Source organism: Callospermophilus lateralis, chromosome 16, assembly GCF_048772815.1.
Source record: "Callospermophilus lateralis isolate mCalLat2 chromosome 16, mCalLat2.hap1, whole genome shotgun sequence".
Taxonomy (NCBI): Eukaryota; Metazoa; Chordata; class Mammalia; order Rodentia; family Sciuridae; genus Callospermophilus; species Callospermophilus lateralis.
This window is the reverse complement of record NC_135320.1, coordinates 92,080,630-92,108,403: the sequence shown is the minus strand read 5'-3', so window position 1 is coordinate 92,108,403 and position 27,774 is coordinate 92,080,630. Positions and strand designations below refer to the sequence as shown.

Sequence of the window (27,774 nt, the reverse complement as noted above, 5' to 3'; positions counted from 1 at the left end):
TATCATCTGGCTTCTTCTACAAAAAAAATTTAGTCATGTAATGGGAAGAACTCTTTAATGCAACCACAATAATATTTTCACAGTAGAAATAATCACAGATGATTCCTTAATCTCATATGCCCAGTCAATACACAGATTTCTCCAATTGTTTCAAATTAATTTTATAGTTTTAAATATAAATAAATCTGGTTAATACTAGGAGATTCCATTGCATGTGATTAATGCATCTTAGGTCCTCCTTCCTTTTCTTTCCATGTAACTTACCTATTGATAATAGTAGGTAATTAATACTGCACAATTTTGTTTGGTTAGGTTTTTCTTGCAGTGCCTGGATTTGAACCCAGACCTTCACACATGCTCATCACACCTCCACCACTGAGCTAGAACTCCATCCATTAGATTATTCTTTTAACAGACACAAATACAATATTTACACTTAAAGTAATTTGGGGTTTTAATACATTCACTTTTCAATCAGTATTTTTCAAGTACTTTAACACTATAACAAAAGTGAGCCATAACCAGGCACAGTGGTGCATGCCTGCAATCACAGAGACTCAGGAGGCTGAGATAAGAGGAACTTGAGTTCAAAGCCAGCCTCAGCAAAAGCAAGGTGCTAAGCAACTCAGTGAGACCCTGTCTCTGAATAAAATACAAAACAGGACTGGAGATATGGCTCAGTGCCAGATATGGTTGAGTGCCCCTGAGTTCAATCCCTGGTACCAAAAAATGAGCCATTATAACATGAATAAAAACAAGAAATGAGATGTGCATTAGCTCTTCCCTCAGGCCCTAGTGTGGCTTCAGATTCTGGGCCCTCCTTGCCCTCCTTGCACCATCCTGAGGTTGTATCTGTATTTCCCCTTTCAAAATCAAGAAGATAGTTCCCAAGTCTGGATTTCTCCCCAGAAACACCCCCAATCCCAGCGAAACACTTTGACATGCTATGTTGGCAAGTGGCCAAAGCCTCAATAAAGGATACTTTTGTAAAAATAAGTCCTATTAAAATGTTACCAGGGAAAGTAAAGAATGTAGCAGAGCTGCTCCCTCAGCACACAGGGCAGCAGCGGAGAAGGAAATTCTGGTCCTCACCATGGACACTGCCCCCATGCATCCCAGGCCATGGTATCTCCCCAGGAGGGTCACCAGGAGAAGAAAGCTATGGCCTTCTGGATGTCCTCATGCTTTTCAGGTGTCCCCAGGCCATGGCATATCCCAGGTGAGTCATTAGGATAAGGAAGCTCTGATCCTCACTTCAGCCATGGCCCTGAAGTGTCCCCAGCAGGGGCATCTCTCCAGGTGGATCCTGAGGATTAGGAATCTCTGGTCCTCACTGTAGGAGGTGTCCTCCCAGTGTCCCCAACAGCAGCATCTCCCAGGGTGGGTCTTGAGAAGAAATACTCCCCCCACAAGCATCCCCAGGCTTCCCCAACTGTGGGGTCTTCCCAGGTGAGTCCCAGGAGAAGGAAGCTCGCTGTAAACACAGGACACCCACTCCCTGAAGGTGGGATTGTAACAGGAATAGGAGAGAGTGACTCTTTGCACCCCCTGCTGGTCGATGTGGACAGCACAGGACACTGGGCGATCCTTGTTTAACCATGGCTAAGTGCCCCCTCATGGCAACACTGGTAAAACTCTGAAATTTGTTCTAATTACTCCAGACATCAAACAGAAGTAGAGCATACCATCCCACGTCTTGATCTAAATGGGTGGAAGTAAAAAAAAGCAAAGTAAATACCCACTGGAAAAAAAGTCCTTTGATTTCCTATATATTATAAATAATGTGTAGGAGTTTTTGAAGTTTGAAAACTAAAATAAGAAAAGAAATTGGGGAGGGTGATTGAACTCAGGGGCACTTGACCACTGAGCCACAATCCCAGCCCTATTTTGTATTTTATTTAGAGACAGGGATCACTGAGTTGCTTGGTGCCTTGCTGTTGCTGAGTCTGGCTTGCAATCCAGGAACTTGCAATCCTCCCATCTCAGCCTCCCAAGCCACTGGGATTACAGGCAAGTGCCACTGTGACTGTGCCCAGATAAAGCATTACCATTTACAATAGCACCCCCCAAAATTAAAGTCCTTAAGTAAAAATCTTAAAACACAAATTTACTTTCAGAAAACTTTGAACACAATTGAAAGAAAATAAATTTAATATAAATGAATGCAGATATTCCTTGTTCAGGATTGGCAAACTAATAGAGTTAAGATAAAGTTCTCTTAAACTTGTTCTGAGCTTTTTTTTTTTTTTTGAGAAAGGTCTATTTAGTTCTACTGCACATTTATGATCTGTTTACTTAGCTTTTTTGCTATTGAACTTTTGGAGTATCTTATATATGCTGGATATCAACCCCATGCCAGATCTATAGAATTTTCTTCTTCCATTCTGTAGGTTGTCTCTGCACTCTGAGGAGTGTTCCTTGCTGTGGAATCAGCCTGATCTTTGCATCTGTACAGCACATAGGGGAAGCTGAGAAAACAAATCTGACAGTTTCTTGGACTTTTTCTTAATTTTGCAGTAGTGCGTTTGCATGGGTGCCCATTCACAAGGAAGTCACCAGATCACAGTATGCACCCTGGCCTGAGTAAAGGGATATGTGGAGGAAATGAGTATCCTGCTCTTCACAGAGCTGATTCCACATGGGTGGCATTCGTACCCACATCGGTTGCCTCATCTGGGGAGTTCCACTGAGTACTCAAAGGAAGGAGATGTAAACTTACTTTCTCAGCAGAGAAGCACTTTACAGCAGCTGTTCTCCAATCCTTCTGGCTAGCTGTCCTCTCTGGAACAGGCTTCTGTGTGCTTGGATCATGCACAACCATTTCTGATTGTCCCTTAGGATGCTGGGGATCTCACATCAACCAACATATGCTTTTCTACTCTGCATCATTCAAAATCAAGAAGATAGTTCCCAGGTCTGTCAATTCACACCCATGTTAAATTCCTCAGGAAGATGGTGATGTTGACCTAGAAAATGAGGTCTCTACTTTAGATATTGCTATGATTATAGCAGTTGTTGGAGTTTGCACACTATGCTATCTGAGCGACTTTCTCGGTTTCCAGAGGCTGCAGAGGTGTTATCTGTTGTTCCAACTTAACTTTTCCCTTCATTTTTATTGATCCATAGTGGCCGTGAGGTTAGCAACTAAAGCTCCAACCCACCGAAATCCTGCAGGTGTCCTCCGGGCAAGCAGAGTGTTCCTGCCTCCTGGGGACTGGTGGCCGCACTGTGGGAGTGGAGCAGAGCAGGTGAGCACCTCTTGGGGCTGGGGAGCCTGGAGGAGAAAGGGCAGAGCCGCGGTGCTCAGAAGCCAAGCCCACAGTTTGCACTGCAGAATAGATTAAGAACCTTTCAGAAACCTACAACCTGGTTTCTTTTTTTTTTTTTTTAATTTTTTTTTAATTTTATTTTTTTATTGGTTATTCAAAACATTACAAAGATTGCAGAATCACATCGGTTACACATCCACATTTTTACATAATACCATAATAGTAACTGTTGTGTCCGATGCAGATAGTCATGAGGTGGTGTTTACATATGATGTTGAGGCTGGGACAAAGTTATGTCTAGGAATAGTGACTGAGCCTGAACCAAAATGTAAGAAGTTTTGAGAACTGTTAAGTAAACACCCAGACCCTGCCTCTCTGATCTTGAGTCTGAATTATACCAATTAACAGGTGGGATGGGAGTTATTTCTATATAGCATACATGAAAGCAATTCACAGGAGAAAGGCAGAAAGGAAGCCTGCAGAAGGGATCCTACACTTGGCTGGGCTCTGGGCACTGCTTTGACCTGTGGTGCTTCCCCATGGGGCACTAAGCTCCACCTACCTACTGCCAGGAAGTTCCCTGTTCTACAGACACCAGGTTGTCCTCATCTTGGACACAAGAGTTTTCACCAAGGCCTTCTGGGTTCCAGCAGAAGTTCAGTGACTAAGCCCAATGGATGCTACTGGAAAGAGCAGGCAGCTACAAAAGGTGGATGTGAAAGGCTGGCCAAGGGGAGTAAATGCAGGTTTGTACTTGCACAGAAATGGGCTTTCAGTGAAATGGGCTTTGAGTGGACATACTTTGTGCAATAAAGTGGCTAACTCTGACATAAACAAGATTGATAAGCATTTAGCCAAACTAACCAAAATGAAGAGAGAGAAAACTTACATTAATAAAATTAGAGATGAAAATGGAGAAATCAAACATTATAGAAATTCAGCAGAACATTAGGGACTATATTGAAAACTTATACTCCAATAAATTGGAAAACCTAGAAGAAATAGACACATACAATCTGCTAAAACTCAATCAAGAGGACATAGAAAACCTAAACAGATCAATAACTAGGAATGATATATAAAACCATAAAAAATGCCTTCCAAAAAATAAAAACCTGGGACCAGATGGATTCTTAGCTGAATTCTATCAGAACTTTAAAGAAGAACTAAAGCCAATACTCCTCAAATTATTCCATGAGATATAAAGGAATGGAGCACTTCCAAATTCATTCTATGAAGCTAGTATTGCTCTAATATCAAAACCAGATAAGGATAATCAAGTAAAGAACACTGCAGACCAATGTCATTGATGAACTTAGACTTTTAAAAAATATACCTAATAAAATATTAGCAAATCGTGTTCAACAACATACCAAGAAGATTGTACATCATGACCAACTTGGTTTTATACCAGAGATGCAAGGATGGTTTAATATACACAGATCAATAAATGTAATTCATCACATAAGTAGAATTAAGGGCAAAAATCATTTAGTCATCTTGATAGGTACAGAGAGAGCCTTTGACAAAATTCAGCACAAAATTTGACAAAATAAAAGCAATGAAGAAACTAGAGATAGAAGAAACCTACCTCAATACCATAAAGGGTATATATGAAAAAACCTAAAGCCAACCCCACAGTAAATGGGAGAAAAGTGAAAGCATTTCCTTTAAAATCAATAACAAGACAAAGATGTCCACTCTTACCACTCCTGTTTAATATAATTCTAGGCAGAACAATTAGGCAAGAGAAGGAAATAAAGGGATTAAAAATAGTAAAGAAAGAAGTCAAATTGTCACTGTTGGCAGATGATTTGGTCCTATACTTAGATGATAAAAAAACTCCACCAAAACAATATCAGGGCTAATAAGCAAATTTGTCAAAGTAGCAAGTTACAGAATCAATATAAAAAATCAGTAGCTTTCCTATACATCAATAATTAATCTGCAGAGAAAGTAATCAAGAAAATTATTCCATTCTCAATAGCCTCAAAGAAAATAAAATCCCTGGGAATAAATCTAACCAAGGAGATGAAAGATCTCTAAAATGAAACCTATAGAACATAGAATAAAGAAATTGAAGATGATTCAAGAAGATGTAAATATGTCCCATGTTCATGGACACAAACATGAGCTTTCAAAGCCCCTTCTTTTTTCTGATGTGGCTCACAGGAGTCAGAAAGCAGTGTACTTAGTACTGCCAATTCACTACAAAGCCTATCTTTCAAACATATCTTAAATAATAAACTTGAACAGGCAGGTGATAAAAATCAGTGAAAAGAAGTAATAAAGTTGGGGCTGGGGATGTGGCTCAAGCGGTAGCGCACTCGCCTGGCATGTGTGCAGCCCGGGTTCGATCCTCAGCACCACATACAGACAAAGATGTTGTGTCCGCCAATAACTAAAATAAATAAATATTTTTTTTTAAAAAAAAGTAATAAAGGGCACGTTGCTTCATGCCCTCTCCAGGTACCACCTCCTAGCACCTTCAGCAACATGGAGGGTCCTTAACCCCTGTCCTTTTGCTTTTCATTTAATGATTTATTAAATAATTGCTCATGGTGATCACCTGAAAATTAAGACCCTCAATCCTCCCCAAACTTGTGGGAGGGCTCAAGTTTCAATGAGCTAATAACAGAGTTGGTTCCATTGCACCCAGCCATGCAGGGCCATGCAGGAATCATAGACCATGGTTCACCTCCCTGGCTGCAAACAGACACACTGCTTCATAGATTGAAGGATCATAAGGTTAGTGCCAGGAAACTGGGTCAAAGACCATTTTTTTTTTTGGTACCAGAGATTGAACCCAGGGACACTTAATCACTGAGCTCCATCCCTATACCTTTATTTATTTATTTATTCAACTATTTTATTTTTAGATAAGGTCTTCCTAAGAAGTACCTAAGGGTATCAATAAGTTGTTCAGAATGGCTTTGAATTTGTATTCCCCCTGCCTCACCCTCCCCAAGGCACTAGATTAACAGGCATCCAACACTGTGCCTTGCCCGTATTGCTTATTATGACTCACCAACACACATAAATAAATAAATGGCATATATATATATATACACTTTTCAACTTGAAAAAGAACTTGAATACAAACTGCACTAGCAAACATGGGAAGATGTTTAACTTCTCATTAATTATGGACATATAAGTTAAAGTCACAGTGAAATCTCCTCACTCCTGTTAATATAACCATTATCAAAATAATTTAAAATAGGGGCTGGGGATGTGGTTCAAGCGGTAACGCACTTGCCTGGCATGTGTGGGGCATTGGGTTTGATCCTCAGCACCACATAAAATAAAATAAAGATGTTGTGTCCACCAAAAACTGAAAAATAAATATTAAAAATTTTTTTAAAAATAATTTAAAATAGCAAGCATTGGTAAGAATGAAGACAAATGTGTGACCTGTGTGTGGAATAACTGTAGTTTCATTAAAAAGTTAAAATTAGAATTATTAGAATTATCATAGTACTCAAGTCTGTTCCTATGTTTTTATACCAAAGAACTGAAAGAAGGTATTCAAAGCAAAATGTGTATGTGTTCTTTCCATCTGTTTAAGTCATGAAAATGAGGGACAGGCTCAGAAAGGCTTCCAGGAATAAAAATATGGATCTGAGTAAAAAATCATAATGCCTATGGTGTTTCATGCCCCGTTAAAAAAAGAAACTGTCAGGGCTGGGGATGTGGCTCAAGTGGTAGCGCGCTTGCCTGGCATGCATGCAGCGCTGGGTTCAATCCTCAGCACCACATACAAATAAAGATGTTGTGTCCACCAAAAACGAAAAAAATAAATAAATATTAAAATTTCTCTCTCTCTCCCTCCCTCTCTCTCTCTCTCTCTCTCTCTCTCTCTCTCTCTCTCTTTAAAAAAAAGAAAAGGAAAAGAAAGAAACTTTCAGCTCTTTTCACAGAGCACAGCAGCCCTGCGATTTTTGCTCTCATAGAACACCAGTTAGGTGGGTCTCCATATCACCACAGCAGTCCTGTATGTTCCTACCTCTCCAGGTGGACACATGCAACTCTGCAATTGTTCACATTTTAGATATCAAGTTTCTTGGATCTGCCAGTAGACATGATCAGCCTTAAGAATCCTTCCATCAGAAAACTCCAGTTTTCTAGATATAGAATTCAACAGTCTTGTACATCTATCCATCAATAGAACCCCAGTTACCTGTCCATACAAGTGGTCCCAGGAGCCCTGAGTTTCCTGCCATCATTATCCTTGTTGTCTAGCTTTGAACATGGACAGAAACAGCCCTGGTATTGTGGGTCTCCAAATAGATTCCAGCAGCCATGGTAATTCTGAGACCATGAGCATTACAGACCACTAGCAATGGAAATTCTGGACAGTATGATTTCCTGACTGCATAGAACTCCATGCTCCTGTTCCTTATGTACAGCCCATCAGTACTATGTGTCCTCCCATCATAGAAACCAAGTTGCCTGGCTTTTCTACAGCAGTCCATCAGTCCTTCACATCCTGCCATCATAAGAACCCATTTCCCTAGCTGTCCACAAAGAGCAGAGCAAGTTTGTAAGTCCTGACATCACAGAATCCCAATTTTCTGTGACTTCCATGTAAATTCAAGAATCCCTGCAATTTCTACCATCATAGAAATCCAATTGTCTCCCCTTGAACATACACACCAGCAGCCCCAGGAATCCTGTCATTAGAGAAACCCATTTTCTCTGCCCTCCACATTAAAACCAGTAGCCTGGCAATTCCTGCCATCATACAACCAAGTTAACTTGCTCTCCAAGCAGATCCCAGCAGTACTGTGAGGCACACCATAAATTCCCCTTGCTTAAACATGGAGTTCAGCAGCTCTGTGAATCCTGCCATCATAGAACCCAATTTCCCTGGATCCCCACATACAGCCCAGTAACCCAGTGAATTCTGCCATCCTACAACACCTGTTACCTGCCTCTCCATGTGGACACCATCAGCCCTTGGATTTGTGACATCATGGAAACACAGCTTTCTGTGTCTCCATGAAGATTGCAGCAGCCCTGTGTGTACTACTGTCATAGACACCAATTCCATGTCTTTCTGTCTAGAAGATAGTAGTCCTAGTTGTCCAGTCATCAATAGAATCCCAGTTCCCTTGCAACCAGAGTCCAACAGTACTGTGAGTCCTACCATCACAGAACCACACTTCCCTGAGGTTTCTCATAAATCTGGTAGCACTTCAAATCTTATCAACAGAACATCAGCTCCCTTGCTTGCCATATAAAAAAGCAGCAGCTCTGGGAGTCCAGACATCATCGAATCACTATTCCATTGCTTACCACTCAGAGCCATCAGTTCTGAACATCCTGCCATCATAGGCTGCAGATCCCTTTGCTATACAATGAGTTCCACAGTCAAGTGTGCTTTTCTCATAGAAAATCAGTTCTGAGGCACTACTCAAAAATTCCTACAGACCTGGAAGTTCTGTCATCATAGACTCCAGTTCTGTGTCATTCAACATAGACCCCAGTATAATGAAGAGTCTGGCCATCACAGAAACGCTATAATCTTGCTCTCCACATACATAATATCAGTATTGTGTATTCTTCCTTCATAGTATCTTAGTTCCCTGGTTCTCCAAATAGAGCACAAAGCCTGGCAATTTTTGTTACCCTAGAACCCCAGTTCCCTGGCTCTACACATACACCTAGCAATTCTGAGAATCCTTCCACTATAAAATGCCAGTTTCTTGACTCTCCTCATGAAACCCAACAGTTTGGGGTTCCCTGCCATCATAGCACTTCAGATCCCTAGGCAGTGCTGGTTGCCCTGCCGTCAGAGAACTCCTATTCCCTGGAACTCCATGTAGAGACAACAAGCCATGAGTGATCACCATCATAGAATCTCATTCCCTGGTTCATCACATAAAGCACAACAGCACTACAGTCTTTCCATAATAGACCCATATTTACCCGACTCACCATGGAGAGTCAAGTAGCCTTATGATACACACCATCATAGGACTCCAATTCCCTGAATTACCTCTTAGAACTCAGAAGATATGAACATAGTGCCATCAATAAAACACAAGTTTCTTGTCTCAGTATCAAGATCCCCACAGCTCCAATGAGTCATGTCATCAAGAAAAATCCCAGTTTCCAGTATTTCCACAATAATTCAGAATTCCCAATAATCCCTGCCATCATAGAATCTGTTTCCTGGCTTTGAACAAAGAGGCCAGCAGTCTTATAATCTTGCCATCATAAAAATCCAGTTCCCTTACACTCAAATAGAGTCCACCAGCCCTATGAGTCTTGTCATCAAATAACACAACCGTTTGGGCTAAGCAGAGTCCAGTGAACCATTGTTGAGAGCCACAGCCGAAGAGGCCCTAGCAAATTTCCAGCTGCCAGCAAACTTTCAGCTGCCAGCTGATGATTGGCTCACAGCGGCCCCAGCAAACTTCTAGCTGCAAACTGATTAGCTCATCTGCGGTGATGCTCATTGGGCTGTTTCCCCGCCCTTTCAGACCACAGAGCTGCTCATTGGGGGACTTTTTTTGGCCCTGCCCAAGCGACCCAGCCAATCAGCCTCAAGAGCAGGAGGAGTGGGGGAGGTTGAGAGGCTTGTGAGAAGCCGGTGGTGGCAGTTGGGCTCCGAGGGTTTTCCTGAGGAGCTGTGTGGTGTGGTGTGTGTGTTCTAAAAATAAAGTTCATTTCTTTAGACAAGTGGCTCCTGAATTGTGCCCAGCCAGACTGTGGCATTTGGTGGCCCACACGGGGGAACGACTGAGGGTAAGTGATAAGGTAAACTGCTCGCCCCTGAGGGCAGGGCGAGAGGATGGGTAGCCATTTTAAGATTCTTCTTTTGTTTTGCTTCACTTTTGTTTTAAGTTGCCTGTTCCTGGAGATGTGTAAGATGGAAGAAAAACTGCTCACATCTGAGGAACAGATAGGGAGAAAAAACGGATGGACATTTCAGGAGGATAGAAAGGCTATAATAATTTTCTGTTGTTCCAATTTTGTTTCATTCTGTTTCAGTTTTGTTTGGCATTATCTTGTTGGATTGTATTATAGTTATAGTAGAAATATTCAAGTAAAAGAGAAGGTCTCTCAAGCTAGTCAGAGAAAAAAAATTAAGTGAAAAAGAAAGTCTCTCAAGCTAGTCAGACAGAGGAAAAAATTCAAGTAAAAGAGAAGGCCTCTCGAGCTATTCAGACAGAGAAAGAAAGTTTAGAGCAGAAAAAGCCATCAGGGGAAAAGTTACAACAGGAGACTGCTACTAACACCTTTCTATCACAAGAGGGTGTAAGTGTCCAACCAACAACACCACCTCCATATACTGGGAGGCCCCCAACCCCCGCAGTTGATAGTTGGGATCCTGAGACAGGATCTCAAATATTAACATGCCCTGTATTTGAGGCATGAGGGCAGCGAATTCACCATGCTTTAAATTTCAAAACAGTGAAGCAGCTAAAAGGCTGTAAAAACCTATGGTCCTCAAGCACCCTTCACTGTAATCATGGTTGAATTCATTAACAACTTGAACATGACACCAGCAGATTAGGCTAATATGTGTAAAGCTGTGCTAAATGGAGGACAATACCTGTTATGGAAGGTTGCCAATGAGGAATTTTGCAAGGAGATGGCTAGGCAAAATGCAGCAGCTGGTTATCCTCAGAGAAATCTAGATATGTTGTTAGGAAAGGGACCTTATGAGGATCAGCAGCAACAAATTGCATATGATCCTGGCGTATACTCACAAATTGCTGTAGATTCGGTTAGGGCATGGAAGACTTTACAAGGACATGGAGGTTTACAAGGTCAATTATCTAAGGTAATACAAGGAGCTAATGAACCTTATGCTGAATTTGTAGATAGGCTATTCAAACAGCTACCAGAGTTTTGGGGAATACAGAACAAGCAATGCCATTAATAAAACAACTGGCTTATGAGCAAGCGAATCGTTGGTGCAGAGAAGTCATTAGACCATGGAAACATGAAGATTTAAACACATATATTAAATTATGTAGAGTCATTAATGAACAAGGGCAAGTTGTGGCAGCTACAGTACAACAGGTTTTAGATGCCAGGCCAAAAACATGCTACAATTGTGAACAAACAGGACATTTTAAAAGGAATTGACCCATAGGAGGAGGGTTTAACAAAACTAGGTATCAAAGGAGTAGAATACCGGGTATTTGCCCACGATGCCGTAGTGGGAGACATTGGGTTAATGAATGCCGTTCTCAAACCACCATAGAGGGTACTCCATTATCAAAAAATGAACAAGGACCAGGTGTTTATCCATGATATCATGGAGAAAGGCATCAGGCTCCATTGCCAAAAAATGGACAGGGGGGCCCAATGCTCTGGGGCCCATGACCACAAATATACAGAGCACTGGAGGAACCCAGCAACCCCATCAGGGTAGTGCCCAGGACACATTGTCCATTAGATCTTTCATCAGACAAACCAGAGGGAGCACAGGGTTGGACATCTGTGCCTCCGCCAGAGCAGTACTAACTCCAGAGATGGGAGTTCAAATCATTCCCACAGAGGTAAAAGGACCTCTTCCTAAAGGAACAGTAGGCTTATTATTGGGATGCAGCTCTTCTACTCTAAAAGGACTTATGATAAGTCCTGGGGTAATTGATCCCGATTATAAAGGTGAAATAAAAATTATAGCCAGTTCTCCAAAGGGTATATCAGTAATTTCACCAGGAGATAGAATAACACAGTTACTAATAATACCCAGCCTACATGATAAATTTTCCAGTCGTACTGTAGAAAGAGGTTCCAAGGGATTAGGCTCCACAGGTATAGATTGGGCTATGCTTTCTTTAAATTTAGATTCTCGCCCCATGATATAACTAAATATTCAAGGACATGAATTTAATGGGCTACTGGATACAGGTGCAGACCTTAGCATCATCTCTCATCAAGAATGGCCAAAACATTGGCCATTACAACAAGCCACTCAAATGCTTTGAGGCCTAGGAGTGGCGACTAATCCCCATAGAAGTGCAATGGTATTAGATTGGAAGGATCCTGAAGGATGTGAAGGAACTCTACAGCCATATGTATTGGATCATCTTCCTATAAATTTATGGGGACGAGATGTCCTAGATCAATTAGGTTTGACATTAACAAATAACATCAATCAAAATGCACCCACTATTATGACTAGACAAGGTTTTAGGAAAGGAAAAAGATTAGAAAAACAAGAACAAGGTATAGCAGCACCAATACAAATAGATCAAGGAATGGACAGACATGGGTTGAATTTTCAGAAGGGGCCACTGAGACAATAAAAATTACTTGGAAATCAGAAAGACCAATATGGGTTCCTCAGTGGCCCCTGACTAAAGAAAAGATACAAGCAGCCCATGACCTGATCAAACAACAATTAGCAGAAGGACATATACAACCTTCTGTATCTCCCCATAATACTCCCATTTTTGTCATCAAAAAAGAAATCTGGTAAATGGAGATTATCGCAAGATTTAAGAGCCATTAGTAATGAGATGGTTATTATGGGACCTGCTCAATCGGGGATTCCCCAATTGTCTGCTTTGCCAAAAACCTGGTATGTTTTAGTTATAGATATTAAAGATTGGTTTTTTTCAATTCCAATTCATCCTGAGGATAGTCCACGTTTTGCATTTACTATCCCTGCACTGAATCATGAAGGTCCCAATCAGAGATATGAATGGAAAGTACTCCCTCAAGGGATGGCTAACAGCCCAACTATGTGTCAAATTTATGTTAACAAAGTAATCCAGCCACTTAGAAATCAAAATCCTGAACTACAAATATTTCACTATATGGATGATGTATTATTAGCACACAAAGATAAAAACACATTGCTAGAATGTTATGCCACACTTACAAACTTATTAAAAAATTATAACCTAGAGATAGCAATAGATAAAGTACAATTAAATTTTCCAATTAATTATTTAGGAGTTCTATTATCCTCAACCATGGTCTGTCCACCAAAAATTCAAATTTGAGTAGATCAACTCAAATCACTTAATGACTTTCAAAAGTTATTAGGAGACATAAATTGAATAAAGCCTTATCTAGGTATACCAACAGGAGAGTTGGGACCTTTATTTGATATCCTAAAAATGTCCATCAGATCCAAATTCACCCCGAATGTTAATGCCTAAAGCAAGAAACGCATTAAAAAGCATTGAAACATATATGGAAAATATGCATTTGGATAGAATTGATATAAGTTTGCCTTTATTATTTATTGTACTACCAACAAAAAATATTCCTACAGGAGTATTTTGGCAAGAAGGTCCATTATTATGGATACATTTATCTTATTCTCCTAACACTATTCTTACTAGGTATCCTGAGGCTGTAGGACAATTAATGCTCAAAGGAATAAAAGCAGCAAAGGGAGTGTTTGGAATTTCTCCCAATAAAATTATTACTCCATATACTATGAATCAAATTGATGAGTCAGCTAATGAGTTAAATACTTGGGCAATAATCATGTGCAAATCTAATGTTTCATTTGATAACCACTTACCATCTAATCCTTTATTGTCTTTTTGGTCATTGCATCCTGTAATTTTTCCAAAAATGACAAGAAAAACACCTATCATGAATTCTCCAAATATATTCACTGATGGGTCAAATAATGGTACAGCAGCAATAGTTACACCTGATCAAACTTTTACATTTTTAGTACCCAAACAATCAGCTCAAAATGTAGAGCTTAATGCAGTATTACAAGCTTTTGTGATGTTTAAAGATTCTGTATTTATTTTCCGATAGTCGGTATATAGTTAATGCTATAGTATCCCTTGAAGATGCTGGTAGGATTTCCCCTTCCTCTACTGTTTTCTCTTTGCTTTCCACTATACAAAGTCTAATCTGGGACAGAAAAGATCCATTCTTTATAGGACATATCAGGGCACATACAGGATTGCCTGGAGCCCTTAGTTTGGGCAATGATATAGCAGATAAAACTACACATGACATACATATTTTCTCTACACTAGAAGCTACAAATTTTCATAAAAAGTTCCATGTCAATGCTAATACTTTACAAAAGTATTTTAAAATAACTAAGGAACAAGCTAGACAAATAATAAAACAATGTCAAAATTGTGGGAAGCCGGTGGTGGCAGTTTGGCTCTGAGGGTTTTAACTTTTTACCACAAGTTAATCTTGGAGTCAATCCTAGAGGACTGATACCTAACCATATTTGGCAGATGGACGTCACACACTTGCCAGAATTTGGAAAATTAAAATATCTGTATGTTACAGTTGATACTTCTTCTGGATTTTTGATGGGCTCCCTTCATGCTGGAGAAAAAACTAAAGATATTATAGCTCATTGCTTACAAAATTTTGCCACTGTGGGCGTTCCAAAACAGTTAAAAATAGATAATGCCCCTGTTTATACTTCTAACTCTTTTAAACAATTTTGCTCATCATTTGGCATTACTCATATAACAGGAATCCCATACAATCCACAGGGACAAGGCATAGTTGAAAAAGCTCATCAAAATATTAAAATGTACTTATTAAGGCAAAAAGAGGGAATTGGGAAGGGGTATATAGTCCCCAAAGATAAACTTAAAATAACCCTTTTTACTCTAAACTTTTAAAATTTGGATTCATCAGGACTTAGTGCTACGGAAAAGCATATGTGTCCAAAAAATGTACATAAGCCCAGGGTACTTTGGAAGGATATTCTAACAGGACAATGGAAAGGTCCTGACCCAGTAATTATCTGGAGTCAGGGGTCTGTTTGTGTGTTTCCACATGGAGAACAACAGCCAATTTGGATTCCAGAGAGATTAACTAAAGTGATTTCTACAGACCAAAAAGAAGATGATTTGGCTCAAATCCATAATAGCTGATATCCAAAATTCCAGTTTGGCTATCCTTACATCTGTGACAGAACCAGGATGCTTTTTTCAATATCTATTTTATTATTACCCTTTACCACATCATGAAGTTCTATTTTGTTTTTTGAGCTCATACAGACCTAGGTTAATGTTTTGCTGATCAGTTCTATTTTTTGACTATAGAGTTTTTAAACATTGTAATGGAGATTTCACCTGTAAAAAGTTATAAGGCCTTTATTATTATGTTATGTGTTGTATGTATTATATTATGTGTGCACACTTGTGTTTTATGTTGTATGTTTGTATGTATGTATGTCCATATATCATATATGATGAGCTCATGAAAAAATGGATCCAAATATTTTTTTCATGTGATTTAAATGTTTTAATTTAAATTGGGTAAACAGCTGTTGAGGATTGTTTTAATATGTGAACAAAAAAGAAGGTTAACAGATCTGTTTGTTTACTTTCACCTTTCCTTTTCATTATATTTAATAATTCTGTTCAAGAGATGTAAATTGTTCAGAAAGTTGTTTTCTTTTAGTGCCTTCTGGAATGTTACATAATTTTTTCTTTAGCCATTATTGCCAGAATTCCTATCTTCATCCCAGTGCCGGTGAAGACAAAGATAAAACCAATCTATAGCTTCTGCAATAGCTATCACTGAACTGCTTGCAGAACTTGCCTGGACTATGTATCACTTGTATGCTTTGTGAACTCACTTGTATGCATAGTGAACTATCTGTTGGTGCAACGACTTGTGGGAGTGTTGGGGTATTTTTGCTGATGGTGTCATTGGTGGTACAATTTTTCCAAAAGGAGCTGTCAATTGGCTTGGTATATCTTCCTCCCGTCTGCTTGTGATGGTCATTCAGCTAAAATTTGGGGGCCAACAGAGGTGAGGCAAAGAACCTCACTGCCCCCCTGCATACAAAGACCTATCCACAGATGTGACTGTATGCTGGACCAGTAGTCAATGACGGGTAAGATCCAATTGCAATGGTACCAACCTAAGACAGGAGGCTGATGCCTTGAGGTCAGCTAATCCAATGACGGGTAAGGACCATATGTAGTATTGGACAACCTAAGGCAGGCACGGTCCCTAGGCCACATGATTGTTGTTTAAACAGAGAGGAGGAGATGTTGAGAGCCACAGTCAAAGGGGCCCCAGCAAACTTCCAGCTGCCAGCTGATGATTGGCTCACAGTGGCCCCAGCAAACTTCTAGCTGCCAACTGATTGGCTCCTCTGCGGTGATGCTCATTGGGCTGTTTCCCCGCCCTTTCAGATCACAGAGCTGTTTATTGGGGAACTTTTTTTGCCTCTGCCCACGCGACCCAGCCAATCAGCCTCAAGAGCAGGAGGAGTGGGGGAGGTTGAGAGGCTTGTGGGAAGCCGGTGGTGGCAGTTTGGCTCTGAGGGTTTTCCTGAGGAGCTGTGTGGTGTGGTGTGTGTGTTCTAAAAATAAAGTTCATTTCTTTTGACAAGTGGCTCCTGAATTGTGCCCAGCCAGACTGCGGCAAACCATGAGTCCTGATATCATACAATTCCAGTTACTGGCTTTCCGTGTACAGCCCCTTGGTACTGAACATGTAGACATCAATAGAATTATAGCTCAATGTCTCACCACATATATTCCAGCAGTCCTGAATAGTTTTCCTACATAGAACCCCACACTCTTCACTCTCCACCTAGAACACAGCAATTCTGTGAATCCTGAAATCCACTCCCCTGACTCTCCATATAAAATCCAGAAGACCTGTTTCCTTTCATCATTAGAATCCCAGTCTTGGGCTAACTAAACAGTGCTCAGTAATACTGGAAATCATGTCATCAGAAATGCCACTTCTCTGGTACTCCATGTATAACCCTGCAACCTTATGAGGCTTGTCATCCATAAAAATCCTTTATAGTAGTCCAACACATAGAGACCAGTAGAACTCCAAATCATGCCATCAATTAAACCACATATCCCTGGCTCTCCACCAAGTCCATTAGCCTTGAAATCACTGCCAGCATAGAACCCCATTCCCAGCAGTACCACAATGTGTGCCATCATAGACATCCTGTTTTCCACCTCTCCATATGTTGTCTAAATGTTCTGATGCCTACCATAATAGTACTCCATTTTCCTTGGTCTCCACCCAGCACTTAACAGATCTCAGAATCCTGCCCTAATAGGTCCCTGGTTTCCTGGCTCCTCACAAAGTGCCCTGCAGCTTTACAACTGCTGCCTTTGTAGAACTTCGGAACTCTGGCTCTCCACAAAGAGCTCAGTAGAAAAGCAATATCCTGTTTTTTCACAGAGTCAAATCTTGTATTTCCTTCTAATTTAGATATCATATTCTCTGGCTCTCCACAAAATGCTCAGCATTTCTACAAGTTCTGCAACCTTATAAAGCCAGTTCCCTTACTCTTCATATACAGTCCAGCAGCTTTCAGTGTCCTGCTATCATAGAACTAGGGTTCCTTAGATCTCTGAACAGACTCCAACAGCCTTGGGTGTTCTGACTTAATAGATCCCCAGTTCTTTTGCAATCTGTGAAGAGGCTGCAGTCCTGAACATCAAGCCATAATGAACCACCAAGTTCACCATGTAGAGCCAAGCAGCCCTGTGAATCATACAAGTTCCATGGAACTCCACATAGAACTGAACATCCTTGCACATTCTGCCATCGCTAGAATTAATATTGTTCACCTCTCCATCAGGAATACAGAATCCCGTGAGACCTGACATCATAGAACTCCAGTTTCCAGCTTGTAATGCAGAGATCACCAGCCCTTTGTGACCTGTTATCATAAAAACATAGCTCCCTGTCACTGCACATAAAGACCAGAATCCCTGAAGTGTTCTGCAATCATAGAATCCCATTTTCCCAATTCTCCATGTAGATTACTGTAGCCCTTATAATCCTTCAATCACAGAAGACAAGTTATTTCCCTGGTTTTCCATATAGGGCTAAGCAGACTTGAGCATTCTGCCGTCTTAAAATACCATTAACATCCCACCTTTCATACAGTCAGCATCCCCATGAATCCTGAAATCTAAAGTACCTGTCTTCCATGGCTCTCTAAGTAGAGTTCATCTGCCCTGAGAATTCTTCCATCCAAAGAAATACTGTTCCCTGGCCCTCTTCCTAGAACCAAGAAGTGTTTGCTGCCTATCCAGTCATCTTAGAATCCCTTTTTCTTCTCCAGGAGCAGAGAACATCTGTGAGTCCTGAATTCCTGGAATACCAGTTCCGTGGGTCTTCCATGTGAATCCCAGCATCTTGAGAATCCTGAAATCATAGACAACCAGTTTCTTCTCTCTCCACACAAAGATCCTCAGGATTGCAAAACTTGCCATCCTAGAACCCCATTCTCTGGCTCTCAATGCAAAGCCCAGCAACCCAGTGTATCTGGTAAGCATACAGTCCAGCTCCCTGATGATCATACAGAGGTCAACAATACTGTGAGTACTGCCATCACAAAAGTCCACTTTCCTGGCACTCCAGGGAGAGCCCAGCAGCACTGGGAGTTCCTCCATCCTTGACACCTATGTCCCTCTCTCCATATAAAAGTCAGCATCCCTATGAGTCCTACTAATATAGAACCTCATTCTCTTTTGTTTTACAAGTGTCTACCAGCCCAGTGTATCCAGTCACAATAGGCTCTAGATCCCTGAGTTCAGCAGCACTGCATATATCATATTATAGAAACCCAGATAGAAATCTTGGCACTCCAGATAGAGTCAAGTAACCCTGGAAGTCCTTCCATTATAGAAAGAACGGACACTGAATTTCAGAGGGGCCCAGAAGCACTGTCACTATAGAAACCTAGTTTCCTGGATCACCACATGGAACCCAGCAAACTTGGGTGTTGTGTCATCATAGATCCCCAATACAACATTCTGCAAAAACAATTTTCTGAAAATCATGAGCCATGGAAATAGATTTCTTATTTTCAATTTTAAAGTTACTTTGATAGTTACTCAAAATTTTAACAAGAAAGAAAGAAAAAAACAGCAAGAAGATTAGGTGTCTAGCCTCCCTGAGTGTCAGGCACACTGTCCCAGTGCCTGGAGATGCAGGTCCCTAGGTTAATGTCGGAAATGTGCACAAGGACGTGACTTCTGTCCTTCCTCAATCAAGTACCAGGAGTTTAGGTCCCATCAAGGACAATTCTGGCTTTGTAGAATAGGACGAGCTCCGAGGTGCTCTCAGCAACTAAGAGTCCCTCCAGCTAATTACAGCCCTGACCTGGAAGACTCAGGCTCTGAAGCGGCGCAGACCCCTCTGCACTAAGGATGCGACCACCACCTGCGCGGTCAGAGGGAGCTGTCACTCTCCACCTGACCTTTACCTTAGGATGGCCGCGCCCAATTGCCGCAGTCTGGCTGGGCACAAATCACAAGCCACTCACAGCTTTGTAGATTCAAACAGCAATTCTTTATTCCCGATCTCACACCGGCCTTCTACAAACACGCTCTGGGGAAATCCACGTTCTCTGCCCAAATCCACACCCACTGGGCTTCTGTCTCCCAAATATACTGTCTGACCCTAAGAACTCAAGAGGAACTCAGGCAGCAGGATACGCCCTATTCTAAACGGGGAACGCCCTAATCTCCTATTATGCTAAACCGGGAACACCCTAAACACGGATTCGCCCTGGTCCTTGAGCAACATGCAATGTCGCTGCAAAATGTCCTATTTCCATGAGTCCTTCCACTAAAGAAACATGGGGGTACGCTGGCAAGGAAATTGTCATACCTATTTGGCTGATGGCTCCCAGCACCCAATCAGGGTTCCGAAGGCGGGCTATGGACGGCGCATTCCAGAGAGCCCCTCTCCCCGCAGCGGCAGCAGCCTCCACATCCCACCACCCGGTGGTCCCCGCGCACACCCCCGTCCTGCCTGCGGCGCCTGCCCTCTCGCTCACAGATGCCACCGCGAGTGGGGAGCCCGCGCTCACCTGCGCGGAGGAGCTCACGACGGACTGCAGACCTACCATAGCGTCCAGGTGAGCTAATGATGTGCAACAGAAGAGCGAAGGAAGCAGTGTGTGCTCGTGCTCCTGCGCCTGCACCGTGCTACCTGCCATTGCGCACTTGGGCTCCATCTGGCCCCCTAAGCCTCAAGGACGGAGTCTCCTTACAGGTTGCAATCTGCCCGGTCCGCAGCCTGAGCTGGGGTTTCCGGGTGAGCGGCCTGGGCCTCTGTTGCTGACCCAAGTAGACTCCTAGGAAAGCTAAAGCCAAGGCTGTCTGGTGTCTCAACAGCGGGAGGTTCCATAGAAAGGAATTGACTTGAGCAAGTCGGTAGACCATAGAGTGGGCTCCTTTGGGTGGTGCTGCTTGCTGCAGAGGATGCCAGCCTTGTCTGCACACCCTCCTGTGAGTCCAAGCAGAGACACACTAGAAACCACTCACCTAGCCTAAGCAAAGCTCAACACGTTAACTGTTGAGCACGAATTAAGGCTCCAGTGTAACAGTATCCCATCTCAGTGTTATAGGAACTTCATAACCTGTGTTTGCCAAGTTCAAGTCCTCCCTGGTAACTTATTACCATGTGGTATTTTATAGAAGTTGACTGTGCTACTATTCTGGTTGTTAAAAGAGAGAAATTAGTTTGAAAATTATTTAGAAGTGAGATAATTATGGAGGTCTGTGTTCTGTGTTAGTAATGATACGATTCTTGGTTTCATATATCATCACCTAGAGGTCTCCAGAGCAGCCTCCTGTTCTGTTTGGTAATTTTAGCAGGCCCACCCTATCCATGTAGTCCCCTGTCTTGCAGAGTGATGCCAGTATGGTGAGTTTTCTAACACTCATCCTTGAACCTCTCCATGCCAAAGAGCACTTACCTGGTCCTATAGCCCTGTGCAGTCACAGCCACACCTTCCACCTGAACATCTTTAGCAACCTCTTCAGCTTCAAGAGCTCAACCCTGAAATATTACTTTCTTAATTACTCATTATGACAAATTTTTTACTCTCACCCTCCATGTGAAAATTATGTGGTTTTTCTTTTTTGCCACAAAATGTTACCAGGACTCTACTAAAGTAACTTGGAAATTTAAATCATATCTTTCTCCATTTAAAAACGTGGTGAGGTGTCGCGACCCCTTGCCCGCAAGGAAGACGCAACTCAGGAATCTTCTTTCAGCAGTTTATTCAGGCCTTGATTTAAGTATCTTATAGTGACTCACTTTCTTTCTTCTTCCTCTCTCTGAGGGCCCAAGCACAGCCTAATAAAGCCTCCCACGTACCAATCTTAAGCTGCCGCGTGGGTCTTTCTTATAGGGTGGCAAGAGATAGCGTGCCAACTCTCCACAAAGGAATTTGATTTATCACAGGCCACAGTGGAAGCCGGCGCCATCTTCTAATGGCGGCCACAATTTACAACAATGGCTTACTACAGTTCCCCCTTCTAATTTATAAAACAATGCAGGCGAAAGTAGAGGTCCTATCCTACTGTGCAGAAGTGGCTGCAATGTATGGTTCAGTCCTAAGGAGGGCCCTTCCCCAGACCTGACCCCATATCAGCCGACGCCTTTTTTCGTAGGGCGGGGGTGTGGACGTCAAACCCGCATGCAATAGGACATGCTTTCCTTGAGGTCCGTTGAAGGATCACTCAAGTGCAGTGCTTTGCCTCGCATCCTGCATCGTGATGAAGGTGGACGAAGGGGGACAGCTGAGGCTGTTCTGTGGCTGTACACAACGACAAACGAGTTGACAGCACCCTGAAAGAAAGGCACGGACTTTAAGGCGATAGAGAAGTATTAGTGTGGAAACCCACCTGCGTGCAATGGCAGCAAGACCGGCAGAGTGCAAGGGCTTTCCAACACTAAGAGAATAACGAGGAAAGACATGCCGATCCCAGTGCAATGTTATAACAACTTGGGGTGCAACGACCATGTCAAAGATTTACTGTTTAAGCTGCGCAAGCCAGACTTGAGGTGAATTGCCATTTTCTAAAGCTGCAAGAGCTTGGATGATCATAGCCTTATCGTGAGCATTGCGGGCCTTGAGGCGACAGAGAAACCACAAACAGAGAAACATACCGAAGCAACACATTGCACCAAAAATGCCTACCCCCACCCACTCTTTAAAAAAGGAAAAAGCAGAAGATATCCAATCGGTGAATTGACCCAAAGTCACGGGATCAACACGGGTGTTATTCAAGACAGCTATCTGGGTTAGTTGAGACTGGATCATGTCTTCCGCTTCCATGGACCAATTTCCAGCCAAATATTCGCCAATGATGCGGGAAGCATTCCTGGAATCATTAAATCTGACAGAGGTTATGCATAAATGTGCACGTTGGTCAACACAACCCAAAAGTACTAAGTCAGCCAATTCTTCTACCTGAGCTTGGAGTAAATCTATTCTTTGGTTGGCAGCTAAAATCCCTGACAAAATATGTTGATTAATTGTATTTTGGGATTCAAGTATGGTGGAAGTTTGTTGGACAACTTGATTAATGGTGGCAGCAGTTTGTACTTGATTGGCCATAGCCATTCCGGCCGTAACCGCTGCAGCAGCAGATATCGCCACGGCTGTCACTATAGCCGCTGTGATCCCAAAATCTCTGCGGACTCTAAGTAGCTCAACAATAGGGAATTTATCAGGATCCGCAGTGACCGGGATTGGGACAAAAGTTGGAATTTTCATAACCACTGCTACAGTCCAGGAACCATTCCAACACTCAGATAAGAGACAGGTAGTATGAGAACAATCCAGCATCTCCGATGAGGTGGCCTCAGCCAAAAGGAATAAGAAAGGGGATTGGACACAGACCATTGCAGGAGGCAATGCGGCATTATACAACAGAGAGTTGAATGAAACAGATGTAAGTCTATTACCTTGTTCACTTTCCCTAACAGTACCAGAAAAATTAGCCAGCCAACTTTTGGCTCCTACCAACTGAGCCAGTGCAGAAATATCGGCTGAAGCCCCCTTTTTCATTAGAAATCAGCCATTGAAACCAGGACCAACCTACTCCTGTAGAGGAGCTGGCACTATTGTTGAAGTTATAAACATACCTATTAAGAGAGGGGGAAAAGGAGAAACCTTTAGCAACTTGATGTTTCTCCCAAGAATGATCCTGACAAGGCGTAAATGTTGGGGGGAAACCAAGATTAGGGGAACAGTAAGGAGAGGCCTTAAAATGAGTGGCATTATAAATACTACTAGAAGAAGGAGGCACTGGGATTAGTACCTCGGAGATAATAGCCAAGGTAGTTATGTTAAGAGCAGAGCTGCTGTTTGCGGGGGTCCCTGAGCCTGATTGCTTCCCCGAAACTACTTTGCTCAATACAGCACTGATAATGCTTCCTGAGACCTGATTGGACCGCAATGGTTCCTCCCAGTTAGTCAAATTTTTGGTCTTAAGGCTAATGCAATTAGCGTTTTTAAGGCTGAAACAAAAAACTCCTGTAAGATTAACTTGAGATTGATTAAAAATTCTCTCCATGTCCCCTCTAGGAGAGGCACAGGGAGCAGACATCTCACATGAGGTAGAAAAAAGAGTGGGGAGGACATTAGAATTACCATGAACCGGCATCGGCATTGGCCATGCCCGTGCCACTGCCCACCACCGCATTGGTGTCGCCTGTGCCATCGGCACCAGCACCAGAGCCAGAGCACTTAGCAGAATGAAGATCTTCATCACAGGATTGTTGTGGTATCTCTTGTTGCTGGTCAGTTGATGTCGAGACTCTTCTTGTCAAGCGTTCAGGGACCCACAACGGTTCCGTACGATCCTGGGGAAAAACACATACAGATCCTCGTGCCCATGTCAGCACGGGGTCAGGGCCATTCCATTGGCCCGTAAGAACATCCTTCCACTTAACATAGCCAATCACAGAGGGCTGAGGGGACACATGTCTATCGGCCGCAGAGCGACCATGAATATCCAAATTCAAAAAATTAATGGTAAAGAGAGCTAAGGACAGGCGTTCTTTAGGAGTGTGTTCAGCTCCTATTCCCCCTTTTTGTTTTTGTAAAGTTTCCTTTAAGGTGCGATGAGCACGCTCAACAATGCCTTGTCCTTGAGGATTATAAGGCAAACCATGAGTAAGTTGCACTCCCATAGTAAAACAAAAGGCTGTAAATTGTCTGCCAGTATAAGCAGGTCCATTATCAGTCTTAAGGGATGCAGGTGCACCCCATGCTGCCCATGCCTCTAAACAGTGAGTAATGACATTACGTGCCTTTTCTCCCGATAAAGCAGAAGCATGGATAATTCCAGAGCATGTATCAACGGAAACATGCACATACTTAAGGTTACCAAAGTCAGGTATATGTGTCACATCCATTTGCCAAACAACCAATGGCTTTAATCCCCGTGGGTTTACTCCATAATTAGGGGGATGAAGAAATGTGACACAATGGGGACATTGCAATACTATCTGCCGAGCATCCGCTCTTGAGATGGAAAAACGCCTGTGCAGCGTTAATGCATTAACATGGAAGTTTTGGTGAAACAACTTAGCCCTCTCTAAGGAGGAAGCCAAGCATATCAATTGACTTCTAGTGGCTAAGTCCGCACAGGCATTCCCCTGGGATAACGGACCAGGAAGAGAGGTGTGAGCCCTGATGTGCATTGGATAAAAAGAAGCAGTGCGGTTAGAGATAAGCTGTTGAAGCTGAGTAAAGTAAACAGACACATTGTGGGCATCACTAATAGTTCCCACGGCCTCCAGGACTTTTAGTGCTTGTACCACATAACTGGAGTCCGAAATAAGATTAAAAGGAAAAGAACACTGTTTAAAAACTTCAATAACAATTTGTAGTTCTACCCATTGTGGATTTCCAGGAGCAAATTGATGCTGGATAGGGGGAGAGTCATTAATTACGTAGGCTCCCATTCCAGACTTGGAACCATCAGTAAAAATGTTAACAGCCCCCGGAATTGGACTGGATGAAGTTACCTTAGGGAAAATGATGGGATGTTCTTTAACAAAATGGAGTAATGGATGAGAAGGGTAGTGATTATCAATACTCCCTTGAAACGAGCAACACAGAATAGCCCAGTTGTCTAGAGTAGCACATAAAACATTAAGTTGAGCTTTAGTGTAGGGTATGATAAGAGAAGAAGGTGATTGGCCGAAAAATTGAATGCTTTGTTGAATTCCTTTAAGTGCCAATGCTGCAACAGCATCAGGATAATATTCTAAGGATTTTCCTGGGGATACATGTGGGTGGATCCATAGTAAAGGCCCATCTTGCCACAGTACTCCAGTTGGCTGCCGCATAGTGGCAAGCACACATAACTGGAAAGGTTTATCACTCTGGAGTCTGCATAGAGTGGCATGCTGTATAGCTTGTTCTACTTTTATAAGGGCCGCTCTAGCCTCAGTAGTGAGGCTACGAGGGGAAGCAAGATCTGGATCACCCTTAAGAGTAGCATACAAAGGCTGGAGCACAATATTAGGAATATGTAAATATCCTCTTATCCAATTAATATCTCCCAGCAATTTTTGAAAATCATTTAAAGTTCGGAGATCTTGAGTCCTGATGGTAATTTTTTGTGGTTTTAATTTGTCATACCCAATTGTTGCTCCCAAAAACCTGATAGAATCCCCCGTTTGAACCTTTTCAGGTGCGATGTGCAGTCCATGTTGAGCCAACAGCATCACGAATTCTTTATAAGCCTCATAAACTGTCTGTTCTAATTTTGCGGCCAATAACACATCATCCATATAGTGAATGATCTTGGTGGAGGAATACTTATGTCTGAGAGGTGCGAGTGCCTTTCCCACATACATCTGGCACATTGTGGGACTGTTAGCCATCCCCTGTGGCAACACCACCCACTCAAACCTTTGATCTGGTTCCTCATGATTACACGAGGGAAGGGTGAAAGCAAAACGTTGGGAATCTTTAGGATGCAAAGGAATGGAAAAGAAACAGTCTTTAATGTCAATAACAATTATATGCCAGCCTTGAGGAACAGAGGAGAGTAGAGGCAGCCCTCTTTGAATGGGCCCCATAAGCTGCATCTGAGCATTAACTGCTCGTAGATCATGCAGTAGGCGCCACTTCCCTGATTTTTTCTTAATGACAAATATGGGAGTATTCCATGGAGAAGTAGAAGGTTGGATGTGACCCAAATCAAGTTGTTCTTTGACTAGATCATGGGCTGCTGCCAGTTTAACCGAGGGAAGAGGCCACTGAGGCACCCAAACAGGCTCCTCGGTGAGCCATGTTATGGGTATTTGAGCCCCAGTGGCCCCTAGGAAAAACCCAGACCAAACCTGTTAAGCTTTTGATGACCTTGCACAGGATGCTTACGTCCCTGTAGGTGCCTTCCTAGTCCTAGACCTGGCTTATACCCCATATCTTGCATGATATGTTGAGACACTGGGGAATAGTCATTACTAAGAGTGAACCCCATGTCTTTCATCAGATCACGGCCCCATAAAGAAATAGGTAAATCAAGTACATAAGGCTGAAAGGTACCATCATGTCCTTCCGAGTCCTTCCAAGATAGATGTCTACAGCTGATTTGAGGGGCTTGGGCATATCCAAGTCCTCTTAAGGATTGATCAGAAGCCTGCACTGGCCATCCCCTAGACCAGTCCTTAAGGGCTATGATACTACGATCTGCTCCTGTGTCCAGCAATCCCACAATAGATTTACCTTCTATGCTTAATTCCAAAGTGGGGCGATTGCTCATATCCAGTGACAAATAGGCACAATTTCCTCCGGTGGTACCAATCTGATTTCCTGTCCGTGACCTTGAGTCAGCAGGGAAGTGATTATGCAAACTAGGCAAAATTAGCAATTGAGCAATCCGATCCCCTGGGGAGATAGACACAATGCCCCTTGGGGCTTCCACCATAACCTTTATTGCCCCTATAGTATCAGGGTTTACAACTCCGGGGAAAACATGAAGACCTTGTAGGATAGAGGATGCACGTCCAATTAACAAACCTACAGTGCCAGGGGGTAAAGGCCCTTTGAACTCAGTTTCCACCAATTGGACTCCCATCTTAGGTGTTAATACGAGTCTGGAGGTGGAACAGAGGTCCAATCCCGCGGCACCTGTAGTGGCTCTCCGCATCTCGTGGGATGGCGCAGAGAAGGCCATGTCTCGGGTTCGGGTGTGACATTCTCCATTGCCCCATATATTCGTGGGCCCTGGGGTCGGGGGCCCCTTTGGCCGTTTTTTGGCCCAGCTGAAATAGGCTGTCCATGGATGTCCCTCACTGATCTACACTCCCTTGCCCAATGCTTCCCCTTTTTGCATTTTGGACACAGCCCCGGTTGACGAGGGCCATTAGAAGGGCCACCGCGAGGAGGTCCAGTAAAATTGCCTTTTTTGGGACAGTCACGTTTGAAATGGCCGGATTGACCACAATGGAAGCATGTTCCGGCACCAGGACCGCCCCCTTTTGCAATCCGAAGGACAGCAGCTGCAAGACCTGCATTAGTTAAAGGTCCTCCAAGCTCTCTACACACTTTCATCCAAGCTTCCATGCCCTTGTTTTTATAAGGAGCGATTGCTGCTTTACATTCTTTGGTGCATTGCTCAAAAACAAGTTGTTTAATCAAAGGCATTGCTCTATCAGGGTCACCAAAGATTTTTCCTGCGGCATCCACCATCCTAGCAACAAAGTCCGAGAAAGGTTCTGTGGGGCCTTGCATGATTTTTGTTAAATTGCCAGACACTTCTCCTCTATTTGG

General features: G+C 42.7%; 1 long non-coding RNA gene across 1 annotated transcript in view; it reads right to left on the bottom strand.

Moving 5' to 3' along the window:
• Positions 1-2,266: 2,266 nt before the first annotated feature.
• The window catches only part of LOC143382032 (uncharacterized), a 42,407-nt gene continuing 16,899 nt past the window's right edge, over positions 2,267-27,774 (bottom strand). The window contains exon 3 of the long non-coding RNA XR_013088917.2: positions 2,267-2,966. This is a non-coding gene — a long non-coding RNA (uncharacterized LOC143382032). The remainder of the gene's footprint in view (positions 2,967-27,774) is intronic.